Raw genomic sequence first — 12,212 nt, forward strand, 5'->3', positions numbered from 1 at the left:
GCGAAAGAAGTTTAACATACGTACTTACAAACAGATCACGATCAAATCAATTTGAGCAAATGTGATCCGATGGGTAGTCGTGAAACAGATAGAGGGAGGGACAACTGGAGACCAGTTTCTTCCTCATGAGGACTCATCAGTGCACTAGAGTCGCCAATGCTCACCGCTGCAAACATCCAGAGGTTGCCGGTCCAATTTTATCTCTAGGGGCGGCAAGTGGAAACAATGATGCGAGTTTCTTGAATCCCGTCCACCCACATCTGACCAGCTGCATTGTGGGTACATCACCGTTAGTCAATCGACAGGTTACGTGTGACAGGGTAGAGTCGGGGTACTCTCACCTCTTTAAATATGTCTTGCCAGCATGGAAGAGTAGGCCAAATGCCCACTTGAGAGGGCTCTTATACCAGTAACGGGATAGGTAAGAAATACATTTTACAAATTTCGTAAAAATTATTAAAAGGTAAAAATATTTCGATTTGAAGCTTTCGTGACTGCAGGGATTCATCTTCTTGGTTCTTTCGATAAAGTCACGTAGAAGGAAAATAGTAAAAATAAAACATAATAAAAAATTCTCACAACGTTTCGGCCACAACGCAAGCAGCCGTCTTCAGGTGGAGAACAGGTCTGTCGAGAAGGCAGAGACCTGTTCTCCACCTGAAGACGGCTGCTTGCGTTGTGGCCGAAACGTCGTGAGAATTATTTTATTATGTTTTATTTGTATTATTTTATTATTTTCCTTCTACGTGACTTTACCGAAAGAACCAAGAAGAGGTCAAAATATGTTATGCACAAATGGAAATAGCATACGCATGGTCCAATGACAGCAGCATGAAGAACCCCGCAATTAGGCCCATGGTTAATTTTACATCTTTGTTTAGAATTAATAGTGTCGGAGGTTAACACAAGCCCGTCTGTGACAGTGGAGGAAAATCGCTATTACGTACATCAATAGACACTGGTGCAAGGACAATATGTCATTGATGTGATTACCACCGGGGGGATGCCGAACTGCTGCGCCATCCGCCGGGTCCGTCCGGAAAGGACATGCACATTGATAATTGCAGCTCCATAAATAGCAGCGTGCACATACATTAGTGATGTGTGCAAATGCTATGCCCGTCTATGCATTTATTTATTCTTAGTGCAAGACTATGCGTTTCACTTTTTGAGTGCTTATATAATTGCTTGATGTAATTGCAAGGTGGATCGCAGCACACGTTGAGGGAATTTAATAGAGAAGGCTGCAACGTTGGGCTAAACGATAAATGTGGGCAAAACAATTGGCGGATAAGGGCACGGAACGACGCATTTGCTCGACAAATCGAGATACCGGAGACATTTGTCGGAGGGACGCAAGTGAAAGACTGGAGAATTATATAAAACTATAAAACTAAACAATGTTTTCTTTTACCAGGTAAGGCCCACTGAGCTATATAGTTATTTTCTCACAAGCGACCTGGTTATCATAGATGATAGCGCAACGAATTGGCTCATCATGTCCAAATTTATTGCAGCCAAATATTTGAAACACGTGATGTTGATTCTAAATGTGGAGGGAAAAAACGGAGGACCCGGAGAAATATCCACGTGACCACGGGGAGAACATGCAAACTTCAAATGTAGAGCAGCCGTCAGGGTCAGGATCGAACCCACGGTCTCTTGTATACCAGGCGAGGTAGTTAACATCTCCTAGCCACCGTGGCGCCCAGAATGTGTATTCCTTGAACCGTTCTTGAAAATAGTAATAGTTAGTTTTTTACAACATGCCAGGGATGTGGACAGACTCCGTGATGCTAGAATGCATAAGTATTTTACAATTGTTTCATCAGGCATATGCCACGATACAAAGACACCTCCTTTCGGAACACTGCAGCCAGCAGTGCATCACTGTGAGTCATACATAACAGTCCTGGCAAAGCGTCACTGAACTCTAGATTTGAAGTTTTTGTGACTGCAGGGATCCATACTCTTTGGTTCTTTCGGTAAAGTCACGTAGATAGAAAATAAAATAAATTAAATCACAAAATTTATTTTATTGTATACCTACATGATTTTACCGAAAGAACCAAAGAGTATGTCACTGAACTGTTTATGAAGTCACTTTAGTCGGCGTCTTTCTCCACACTAGAGGGACGCACATTTAATATGCCCTGCAAAGATTTGTACGTCACATGTCAATCACACCAACATCCATAATACCGATTTTTTGGGGGGGATTATATCACGTAAATATAGACGTGTCGTTAAACCCGCCACCACGCGAAACAGCCAATTAGTAAGGTTTGTCACGTAAACCGAACATGCCAATTTGTTGCTAATACAGCACACCAGTTGTGTGTTGGAGAGCAAATCTACAACATTTTCAATCTGAGTACAACATACCACTTCTGGGTTCTTTTGGTAAAGTCACGTAGAATGGAAATAATAAAATAATAAAAATAAAACATAATAAAATAATTCTCACGACGTTTCGGCCACAACGCAAGCAGCCGTCCTCAGGTGAAGAATAGGTCTTAGACTCTCTTAGACTCTCTTAGACTCTAAGACCTATTCTTCACCTGAGGACGGCTGCTTGCGTTGTGGCCGAAACGTCGTGGGAATTATTATATTATGTTTTATTTTTATTATTTTATTATTTCCATTCTACGTGACTTTACCGAAAGAACCAAGAAGATGAATCCCTGCAGTCACGAAAACTTTAAATCGAAAAAAAACCCTTGTCCCCACCTGAAGAAGGACGCTTGTGTTGCGCCCGAAACGTCGTGATCTTTCTATTTGGTGTTTGAACATCTTCACACAACTGTTTTATTGCCAGAAAGGGTAAAAGTTATTCTTAATTGTCATACTTTAATCGCAGATGTCTGTCTCGATTTTAACTCAAGATTCGTAGTGGCCCAGGATCGGTGCTCTGAATCCTAGACCATAGAGAATTAGCTCATGATTTAAACCCGACTTATTAATTCCGGTCACTTTTGCCTATAAAACACAATCAATTGCTGATACTCGGCAACGTATTCAATGCGTGGCATGTACACGTGTATACCTTGCTGTGTTCTCTGCCTGTTTAGGACGCACTCTCTCCTCCCCCCACCCCCATCTGTATTCCAAAGCCAAATCTGGGGGCGAATCGTTTCATCCGGCAAGCGTGTCTTTGTGTGTGAGCACGTTTGCAAAACAAACAAACAAAAGACTTTATTGATACCGGGCACAAGTTATGGGGTGCGTTTTACTTCCCCCCCCACCGTCGCGTTCCCCCCCCCCCTCCACCCCCCACAGTCTGGGGAGATTGGGGTCGCCATACGCGACAATCTCAGGCGACTGCCACCTGCTGGGATTGCAGCTTAACGTTTTGTCAACAGCGGCTGAACGGAATTGCCTTCGATGGCAGGGGTGAGAGTTTCAATGATGAAAATATTTGTCTGCGTCTCCTACGCATGTCAACCCTTAACCACCGGCTATCGTTTTAACAATTCGTCGAAAGTGCGTTTGCGAAAGTGCTTTTTCTGCAATATTTTGCTGTCTTTTTTTGGATTTTCTGTTTGCACATAGTCACTTTAAGATGTTTTCTTGTTCATGTTTTAGTTTTTTTTGTTTGTTGCGGTTGCATCCGATTCAAGAGCCGAATGGCTCACAGGGCTATACCTAATAAATGAAACTTGAAAAACTTGAAACTTGGATGCGTAGAGACACATAGAGAGACCCGTAGAGTACCCATAGATACACATATAAACCCACACAGATGCAAAGAGCCCCATAGAGATACATGAGATACCAGACTAAGGGGCCGTCCATAAATGACGTCACGCACCTAGGGGGGGGGGGAGGGGTCAGACATTTGTGACGATGTGTGACGAGGGGGGGGGGGGGTGAGAAATGACGTCACGTCAAAATGCGCAACTTTAAATAAATATAGACAACACGATCTACTTAATTAAATAGACTTTTTGATAAATGTTTTTTCCTATAAATTCAGAGTGCAGCGCCACATTAAATACGCACTACATTGGCAATAGTTTAAAGCGATTTGAAGAATGTTTTATTTTGGGGGGGGCAGAGCTTTGTGACGTCATGTGTTGTAAAAATGTGTTGTAATTACTGGCGAAACGTCGTACTCGAATTGTAAACGTTGTGGGTTTACTCTCCAACACACAACCGGTGTGCTGTACTAGTAACGAATTGGCACGTTCTGTTTACGTGACAAACCTTACTTATTGGCTGTGTCGGGTGGTGGCGGGTTTAACGGCACATTTATATATTTACGCGATCTAACCCAAAAACCTCGATTATGGACACATTAGTATTGTTTATAATAACCATACAGTTCACAGCGGTTTGCCCAGCACAGATCTTTAGATCTCAATATATATTATATTTGTGGAATGTGTATGCAGCCCTTTTCTTCACGTAATCCACAACTATCGGTGATTTTATCTCGTGGATAAGTGGATTAAATTCACGGATAACCAAGCGAATAATAGGATCGGTGATATTGGCTGCTCACATCATCACAAATAAAACAGGAGTTCTCCTGTATGATACAATTTGAAATGCGTATCTTCTTCAGTACTGTCAGACCGTATCAATGTGTAGAATGATTGTCTCTGAATCCACGCGATCACCTCCTGAAGCAGTCGCATGGATATCAAATCTCGACATGAATTCGTAATCCCCAAAAATTGTCGTCCGAAAAAAGGAATAATAATTGCCTCTGAACGCAATAATGAAATGCTCATCTTGATAATTACCACAATTGTTACGCCTAATTACAAAACGTGCCTTGAGATTTATAAACACACACGTCAGGTGTTGTATCAATGTGTGGGACGTAAAAACATATTTACAATTCATTATGCAGTGCTCTGCAACAGAGAGGCTCATTCGTCATCACTAATGAGCATGATTTGCTGAATAAATAAGAGAGGACATAAACACCGCTAGCCTTCTTGTTGCAGGTATATGGACCCTGCTTCTCACGTGAAATATTCACGCGTTCAAATGTGAAGCCATCAGCAAAAAAAAACGAAGTGCTCATTTTGTTTGTATTTATTCGTTGTGTCTTCTGCTTCAACTGTCAACAGCTGACCTCTTGTGGCTCTATTGAGTCCCAAGCAAATACAAGAATAACTCTGTTCTATAGCACCACGTAAAATGTACAGTGTGTATGGATTAGTCTATCAGCCCATTGGCGTTCTGTACAAATACTATCCAGCAGTATTTATCAGAGGTCGCAAACGGGTTTTGATTCCTTACCCATACCCGTACCTGGCCGCACCAGGGTCGCAAACGGGTACCCGTACCCGGCCGGGTACGGGTAGGGTACGGCACCAGGGTCGCAAACGGGTACCCGTACCCGTACCCGGCCGTACCCTACCCCTACCCGTACCCAGCCGGGTACGGGTAGGGTACGGGTATCGGGTTCCTGATTGCGACCTCTGGGATGAAGCCATGTTGCAGGCGCGGGTGGGTTGATTCTAGGAACTTGAATTGTGAGAAGAGACAAGACGTTGGGAAATGAGTGACAAACAGTTACTCACCAGTGACTCACGGCCTACCCGTACCCGTACCCGGCCGCACCAGGGTCGCAAACGGGTACCCGTACCCGGCTGGGTACGGGTAGCCGGGTATCGGGTAGGGTACGGGTATCGGGTACCCGGTTGCGACCTCTGGTATTTATTTAAGCGGGAAAACTCTAGACTGATTTTGACCATCTGGGTCTCATCAGCAGTCAGGCAGCTCGTCATTAGTCCGTTTCTCAATCCTATCTTAGAGCCTACTCTATATAATACCAAAGGAGAATATTTGTAACTTTCATTCGGGAAAACTTTCCAGGAGGATTTTGCTCGAATATTACGTACTAATTCGTATTGAACAATCGTAGTACATTAACAAGAGTAATCTTATCCCTTTGTTAATCAACTGATGGATGAAGTTATCCCGATGCAGTGTCGATCAAGGGGGTTGGTTGACCATACATCTTCACACTGGTCACTGATGTCAGCCGTGTTTGCAGAGCAGTGTGCTAACATGTGCCAAACTTCTTTTTGCAGATGTCAATGCTTATATATTTTAAAAACGTATTTTATAGCCCACTGTCATTCCACTGTTTAATGAAGGTCTTCTAACACCGTGAAGGTCGTGGTATTATTTGACCACATCTCACGCTGCTGGCCAGTACTGGTTGGTGAAGGGTGACACCCAAAGCTGGGGTTAGATATCACTCGCCACCAACATTGGACGTGGCCTGGAATCAAACTCAACATGCTAGGTCCATAGCCCGGTAGTCCCCCTCCGCCAAAATCCTGACGCTCTCCAAAGGCTCGTCAATTTAGTCTCATTACGGATACCTGTCTGAGCCTCAGGTATCTCTACCGGACTTTACACGGCACAGTTGGAGTCCGCAGTGGTGAGATGTTCACTCGCTCGCCTGGTATGCAGGAGGTCGTGGGTTCGATCCTAACCCTGACGCCTGCTGCTGTATATCTAGAGTTTGCGTGTGGTCGCGTGGATTTTTCTCCTCGTCCTCCTGTTTTTTCTCCCACATTTAAAAACAATAACAAGCGTTTAGAGTATTCGCCCGCCATACATTTACAGATGATAAGCCACTTCATTGGGCTATCATTTGTGGCCAGGTCGCTTCTGAAAAAGAGCTGTACAGCTCAGTGGGACTTAGCTGGTCAAATCAAAATATGTTTCACGGGTGATACCTTCTTGCATTTTGACGAACTGCTCTGGGATGCCATGTATCCGTACGCTGCACATTAACCGCTGGATTGTCCAATCGATATTGACAGTTCAGGGGCATCAAGTTACCTTCTGCTTGTTCTCTGTTATCTCTTTGTACCACACCGCATTGCGCTCAGTTCGAACGCTGGAGATTTATTTTTAAATCCTTTATATTAAGTTCGCTTGCTTGCTTGCTTGCGTGCTTGCGTGCTTGCTTGCTTGCTTACGACCGTGCAAATCTTTCGGTCGTTTTTTAACCCACTTCCCGTGATCCAATTGACCTGACATTTTGCACACAGACTCGTTGTACGAGACAATTAATGTTCGTGAAATTTTTTGTTCAAAAGTTTTACACTGTTTAGGGAAAACAAATTAAATATTTAATTACCAATTGCTTAATACTGGCAGACAATCATCTGACCCATAGGTGGCAGCCATCTTAAGCCAGAGGACGAGAGGACTCTAGCCGCCACGCATATAAAGGATTTATAGTGAAAAACTTTGTTTTTACGGGTTATACTTATTGTTCCGGATGTGTGGAGAGGGGGTGGGGGAGAATAAGAAAAGGATCTCGAGAAAACAAAACCGAGTCAAATTAATTGTCTCATTACTCAGTGACCTGAGAGGAGAAGACCATCACACTCGACATTAAATAATAATCACACACAATGGCTTATGATAAAATACATAAATTATATTAAATAATAGCTGGCTTAAGTATGAGGCTACACTGTAAAAGTCAATAAACACACAATGAAATGAATGTGTAATGGAAAAGTTCATTATTCTGATTTAGGCATGCATGATGCAATGCATTTTAAAGTGATAGACATCAATGCCTCACAGTATTTGTTTATTTTATTTCAATATGAGATAAAGTAGGGACGTCCTTGTATACTGGGTATTTGAACGTCATAACACACAGTCCATATATGATTATTATACGTAAAAAAATTATTCACAAAACATATTTTACAAAAATATAAAACACTTTCCAAATAAAGGTAACTTGTCAATTTTGCAGCCAAACATATTCAGTAAAGCCTGTTGAATCTCACCACAGTGGGGGGATGTTAACTACCTCGCCTCGTATCCAGGAGGTCGTGGGTTCAATCCCGACCCTGGCGCCTGTTGTATATTTGGAGTTTGCATGTCTCTCTCAACCGTGGATTTTTGTCCGGGTCCTCCGCTTTATCCCTCCGCATTTAGAAATCTGCGTTTAGACTATTTGGCTGCGATACGTTTCCACATGACAAGCCACTTTGTTGAACTATTGTTTGTGGCCAGGTCGCTTCTGAAAAAGAGCTATACAGCTCAGTGGGCCTTACCTGGTAAAATAAAAACATCTTTATAGTTTTTAGAATAATAGTAATGAACCTAATCATATATATCCCCCACCTCCATTGTGTGTGAATTCACCAATGATGTAATTGGAATCTAAACATGGTATACATATACAGTATATAGAGAAATACAGTGTTACCTGTGAGGTGTCCGCGTGGCTCAGGAGTTCGTGCACTGAGGAAATCCTGGGTTTGAATCCAGGTGTCAGCCACCCATGATTACACTGGTTTTTCAAGTGTAGTGAGTGAATGATCTCAGCATGTTCCACCAATGAATGCCCTTACATTGAAACGTATTACATTTGCTTCTTCACTGAATTTTTGGGGTATACAGTGTGTTTAAAAGAGATGGACCCGATTTGAAATCGCTATATCTCTGCAACCACGAACAGCCCATGAATGAAACTCTTACCACTTGAAAGGGCGGGGCATAGAGAGGGCGGGGCATAGAGAGAGTTTCAAATGATTACCGCTAGATGCCTCTCCCAGCGCACAAACAGCCCCTAGCCTCAGTCATTCGCAAGACGCGCTGCCTCAACGTTGGATAGGTCGCACGGGACCCCAAGACTTGACGCTACACTCTTGGCCCCCAAGATCCCCACACATCACACCCTGCGACTTTTTATTGTGGGGATACGTCAAAGACCATGGTGTTTTTGTGCCACCATTAGCAACTAATCTGGATGACCTCAAAAACAGAATCACGGCAGCGGTGACTTCAGTGGAAGAAGACACTTTGAGAGGCGTTTGGGATGAATTCAACTATCGTCTCGATGTTGTCCGTACAGCAGGTGGAGGGCACATAGAGCATTTATAAAATGGTTAATAAAACTTGATAACTCATTAAACCGTTTATAACTTTTTGTGTAATTGTAACATGTTGCCATCGTGAAATATACCGCTTTGAAATTGGGTCCATTTTCTTTTTTGCAGCTCGACAAAATACACACAGCTATTGCAGGGCACATGGAAGAGTGTAGCACCCTGTATCACAAGCAACTTAAAGATATCTTTGCAGTAGTTCTGCAATACCTGCTTCTGCGAGCCGTTCTATAACACGGAGTGTTGCAAATGAACGCTTAGCCTCATGAGATGATGCCAGTCAAACTATCGCAATACACCTGGGGGTGAGGCAAATATATACACGGTGCATATAACCTGTACCTGCACTGCACTGATATCTTGTATTATACTGATATTTACATGTTGCTAATTGCGACTTGATGAGTCCTGTTTATGACACTATTAGAATTGTATTGTGACATAAAGTGTCTGTTAGGTAGTACAGTCAACTCTTGCCTGGTAACAAAAACCCACTGCTCACTACTAACCATCAATGCCATTCAAAACCAGTCTCGTCGTTACTTCAGAGAAATCTCCACTGTGCCGTATCACCCTCCTGACCAATGCACATCGCATCGCTGTGACGGGAAATGCGCAACTCTGTTGAGCGAACGATTCAATATCCGTGAGAAGGCCATGCCCCGTGGCTTATTCTGCGCTTCCCGTGTGGCGTGTATGGCGACGGTGATTGCGATGCTCTGGCCTCAATCCACACCGTGCAGTCTGTTGTGTCCCGTCACCCCCAAAGATTGCACGAACACCACCAGACCTAGGTTTGAAGCTTTCGTGACTGCAAGGATTCATATTCTTAGGTTTTTTCGGTAAAGTCACGTAGGTAAAAAATTAAAATTAATAAAAGTAAAATAAAATAAAAATCACGACGTTTCCACCTGAAGACGGAAGCTTGTGTTGCCTCCGAAACGTCGTGATTTTTATTTTATTTTACTTTTATTAATTTTAATTTTTTACCACCGTGACTTTACCGAAAAAACCTAAGAATATACACCACCAGACCATTTACGCGTCAGAGACGGCGGGGCGAAAAACGTTGCCGTGCCCGACTCACTCCGAAAAGTGAACTTCCCCCGCATCACGGCAGCATTGGCGATGCTGGCGCGGGTGTTGCGAGACGCGTTTGCTAAGTGCGCCATCCATCCTTACTTGCATCCAAACAGCGCCGCCCTCGTAACGTACCGACCAAAAAACGAGGCTCATTTGTCACTTTTCGCGCTCTGAGGCACTGGCGCGGAATCACAGATCCCGTGCCTGCGGCGCAGCCTAAGTGCATTGGGGCTCAGCCACCCGCTCAGATTTGAGGCACTCTCCGTCTCACTTGCCTCGTTTCCACGACCTTTGGGGGCTGACCCAAGAATGGCCCAGTTCTGTCCAAGATACAGCGGCAAGGCCTGGCAATGTTTGGTCCCCATACCCCGTGAGCCATGCGGCTCCAAGGGCTCAGCGTCCCTCACCAGTGCCGGGTGAAGTTAGTGCGGGACCAGTAGCATATGTTTTAAAGGGGCCATAATAAAAAAAACACGTCAATATTCAAACACAATTTTTTACTTGCATAGTACAATCATTATATTTTTGTCATTTGCTATACGGCCAGATAATACGAAAAATCGCTAACCTTAAACACCCAGTCGTTCATAAAAGTTTAAAGCAGTATAGTACTATAGTAATAGAGCAAGAGCAGAATCACTGAACCGGAATTAATAGCTTGAAAGCATTTAGCGCGGGGCCCTTAAAAGTGCGGGGTCCGTAGCATGTGTAGTCACTTTTGCTACGAGGATAATCCGGCACTGTCCCTCACCCTGTCAGCCTTGACCTTTGCCCTCCTACGACCCTTCAGGGCGATTAAGCAAATAATCACTGCGTTGATGTTTTCTTTTACAAAGTATTCTTAAAATTAGGGCACATGAAAGTGCAAATGAAAATGGATTATTTTCAATGTACTGTGCGCAAGTTATATAAAATACAAGTAAATAAGACTAAAGGCTGAAACTGCACAGCACTGTACAAATACGACAGGACAAATGACAAATTGTAGCCTGTGAGATGCTATTCATAAGACTCGTGAAGAAGTAATTATTGGATCGCATCATGATGCCAAATTGTGACGGATCATCAAATTTGCTGGGGACGTGAATTCTCACTGGACGTGCTATGACTCCATGAAGTGATGCCAGTCGCATCGCAAACCCTTGCAGACATTCACCATACCCCCGGCTCATCCTCAGACAAAGTTTGTCAGGTTGTGTAATTTCCCTTGAAATTGTTTGACCTTAGAATTACACTTTAATCACATTGGCTTCCTCAGGGCTTCCGTGCGCTTGCGGAAAAAAATGAAATGTCATCAGCATTTCGGGTCAAACTGATGTGACCATTAAGATTCGAGAGTGGTTATGAATATTCATACAGTCCATGTTGTTCCATTGCTTTACAAATACAATGTTCCGTTGGGTATTGAAATACTTCCTAATTAAACTATAATTGATTGTTAGCACAGATAAATTATGTGATAGTTAAGAAGATTATGAAAGTTTGGGGGGGGGGCAGATGGAGTTTATGACAAATTCAGGCTGAATGAAAACCTCATTTTTGTGTCATCATCAGCCATGGCCAATCCACTGCTGGATGAAGGCCTCTCCCCAATCCGTCACCAAATCTTTACGTGATGAATGACAACTGTGTGCATGGATGATGCAGACGAATAACTACCACATATTGTAAATGTACGGCCTGCCGCTAGATGAGAGCCTCCCCATGCCTTGCAGGTCGTGTGGGCGATGTTACCATACTTCACCAAGCTAGTTGAATCTGGGGAGTGTAGATGTGCGAGTAACGAAATACAGTACTGCGACAATAAAAACAATGGGGTTTGCTACACTGCCTCTGCTGCCCAATGCATAGCCCCTGCAGCAGCCTATAACACCTGTGATGCATAGCGGTTCGTAATCCGAGCACAATCCAGGCTCGCGCCTGCCTAGCTACCGAGATCTGACAAGACAAGGGTGCATTCTGGGCGATTGGGTCATATGAATTGCATTTAAATAATGATAAAGGTGCAGCCCTGAAATAGCTTGCTCATTCCACGAGAAGGGCGTTGTGCAGAACCTATGTAGAAGATATTTTTTGGCCTACTCTTCCACGTTGGGTGGATATCCTTTGAAGCGGGGCGAGTACCCACACTTTACCCCACTGCATGGGACTCGCTAATCGACTAAATGTGATTAAATAAACTCTTTAAATTGTCGCGGCGGGAAATCAAACCAGTGAGCTCGAGATTGCAAGTCCAGT

The 12,212-nt window shown here is 43.6% G+C and overlaps 1 protein-coding gene across 1 annotated transcript in view; it reads left to right on the top strand.

Moving 5' to 3' along the window:
* Window positions 1-12,212, top strand: part of LOC133351491 (oxysterol-binding protein-related protein 8-like) — a 116,793-nt gene that overhangs the window by 60,197 nt on the left and 44,384 nt on the right. The gene's annotated exons all lie outside the window — the stretch shown is intronic.

Source organism: Lethenteron reissneri, chromosome 37 (genome assembly GCF_015708825.2).
Source record: "Lethenteron reissneri isolate LAM-NWPU_2019-01 chromosome 37, ASM1570882v1, whole genome shotgun sequence".
Classification (NCBI taxonomy): Eukaryota; Metazoa; Chordata; class Hyperoartia; order Petromyzontiformes; family Petromyzontidae; genus Lethenteron; species Lethenteron reissneri.